This window comes from Impatiens glandulifera, chromosome 3, assembly GCF_907164915.1.
Source record: "Impatiens glandulifera chromosome 3, dImpGla2.1, whole genome shotgun sequence".
NCBI classification, from domain to species: domain Eukaryota; kingdom Viridiplantae; phylum Streptophyta; class Magnoliopsida; order Ericales; family Balsaminaceae; genus Impatiens; species Impatiens glandulifera.
Window position 1 is genome coordinate 52,766,908 of NC_061864.1, and position 2,994 is coordinate 52,769,901.

Below are 2,994 nucleotides of genomic sequence, written 5' to 3' on the forward strand. Positions count from 1 at the left end.
AAAACAAATTAATTAAATTTAATTCACAGCTCAATTAAAAAAGAAAGTAATACAATGAAGCGCCAAAAAAATTTCCACCTGTCAAGTCAACTTTCACAAAGTCTGAGGCTTTATGACGACGTCTAGTCAATCGCTACCATCGAATCAAATGTCATTCGTTTAGATTGGATACGATCTGTTAGATTGGCAGAGCGAAGATTTGTTCGCTTATTCAGCATTGAGAAGCAAATAGCTGTTCATTTTGTGGGAATTTTTTTTCAAATAATGTGAAACAAGAAAGACATGTACTAAGCGAAGATATATTCGTACATTGCGGAGTTCTGCACGAATACATCCTCGACTATTGTAGTATGTTACTTTTCATAATGCATAATTACCTTTTACACTTCAAGAGCGAATATCGCTTCGACTCGTTCGAATTTCATGAGAAACTCCTTATTCATGTTTGTGAAAACAGATACGGCCTCATGAAAATACATTCACACTAACAGTGCACTTTGCAAAGTAAAACTGTAAAACATCTGAAGCCCGAATCCGACCGTCATACACCCAGGTTATTCTACCATCTGACCTAGCGCTGTCGTCTCCGGCATTTCGACTACGAATCTATTTCTCTTCCGGTTAGTATATTCGGCTCCAGCGAAAATGGTAAGAAGTGTTTACGGTTGCATGCTTGTGTCTATTTCGTTTTCTTAGTTTAGGTCGTTCGAATCTAAATGTGACTTTAACATCTCAGAATCAGGATTCCGATATGCAAATAGTTCCATATACTTAATCCACGACTGAAGTGAACACACTAAGGTAATTACGCGAATGTTACAATTGTTAAAATTTGACTATATTTGGATTAGGTAAGTAATCCAATTTGCTAATGATAATGTAGTGTTCAACAAAGGAAACGAAAACCCGATGCATCAGGCGCGCCCACGACACCACTGGATATTCTGGCCAACGCGGCGAATGAAGCACTTAGTGAGAACCAGGTTCAGAAGAAAAGAAGAAGGACTCGTGACCCTGATGTCGATTTCAAGAGCAGAACCTCTCCATCGGGCCTTCATCACCTGATTAACAGGTTATCTGAAGAACAGAAGCAGGCTGTGAGGGACATAGGATTTGGTTCCCTTCTGTCACTTGGCATATCAAAATGCCCACTTCAATTCTCACGGTGCATTGTGAGTCTATTCAATCCCAGAAGGAGGAGCATCGTCCTACACAGTGGAGAGGAGATGCAGATTGATGAAGAGGATGTTCAATGTGTATTGAACATACCCAGAGGTGAATTAGTAGTGGCAGAGTGTTTAGGAAATCACACGGACGACAAGGTGTACAAGGACCATCTCACGGCGTGGAGAAGGAGATGGGGATTCGAGAACAGTGGAGGTCCTTCAACCTACCAAATGCCTGACAAAATTCTACAGAACACAGAAGGAGACAGTAACTTCAAGATGGACTTCGTGGTGTTTGTTGTATCCAGTTTTTTGTGGACATCCCAAAATCCACAGTGCAGGTAAAACCAAAGAACCTAGCATTAATTCTGTGATCTCATTTAGAACTTCAATATCATTTTAAATGGCTTGAGTCACTACTTTTTTATTGTCAGATTCAAAGTACTGAAATCCCTCCAGGATGTATCTAAAATCAAAGACTACAACTGGTGCAAGTTCACGTTAGACGGGCTAGTCGACAGTGTTTATAAGTGGAAAGCAAAGAAGACATCCTATTTCCATGGACCATTAACCTTTCTTTTGGTGAGTGTAGGAATCTATTTGCTGGAGGTTGTACATTCATAATTTTTTGATGACTTTGAACGTAACATATATTTGTTCATGCTAATGTATCAGTTGTGCTACTTGGACCGTGTGGTTGAGTTCAAGGTAAACAGTCAGATCTCAAGGAGTTTTCCTATTTTAGGATGCTGGGACGAGAAGAAGATGTACGAAAGGGTTGAGTATGAGGCTGCACAGGGGGGGTTTGGACATGGTAGGGTGGTTGCTCGCATAGCCATTCCAAATGAGCAACCACCGATGCAACAAAATGTGCAGCCAACACCACCACAATCTGGAGATGACCATCCAACTGAGCATGCTCCAATTACACAAAACCTGGCGTCATGTTTGAGGAAGGTTGCTGCCGCTGCCGAAGAATTGGCACGAGGGGCTAAAAATCTGAATGAGATGCACCAGATAAACGCCATGGAACTTGTACAGTCTGCATTTGAGCCATTGGCCACGGTGCTAAACTCCAATGCAATCCTGAGGGAAGGCTTACAGCGGAGTTTGGACCAAAACAAAAAGCAGCAGCCCAGAGGAAGTGGCATTAACCCCAACACGGAAGCCACCACCCAAGCGAAAGGCAACACCCTTCCTACCAACAACCCTGCCAACACCCATCCAACTGCCCCATCGAACAAGAACACATTCACCCCCACTACCGAAACGAAGACAAAAGCCAACCACCCACCAATGGCCCCATCCAACAAGAGCACACTTTCTCCCAACATCCAAAACAATATCAACGCAGACAACCAAGCCAAATCCAACACCCATCCTCTAAACACCTTAGACCACACACAACCCACCCTCACACCAACACCCCAATCCCACAAGAACCCCCTTCCACTCAAAACAGATACCAAAACCCCAGCCCCACCCCCTCTAATGGCACAAGCCAAAGCCAACCCCCTTCCTCCAATCAAAACCACACCCCCTCCAATGGCACAAGCCAAAGCCAACCCCCTTCCTCCAATGAAAACCACACCCCCTCCAATGGCACAAGCCAAAGCCAACCCCATTCCTCCAATGAAAACCACACCCCCTCCAATGGCACAAGCCAAAGCCAACCCCATTCCTCCAATGAAAACCACACTCCCTCCAATGGCACAAGCCAAAGCCAACCCCCTTCCTCCTCTCAAAACCACACCCCCTCCAATGGCACAAGCCAAAGCAAACCCCATTCCTCCACTCAAAACCACACCCCCTCCAATGGCACAAGCCA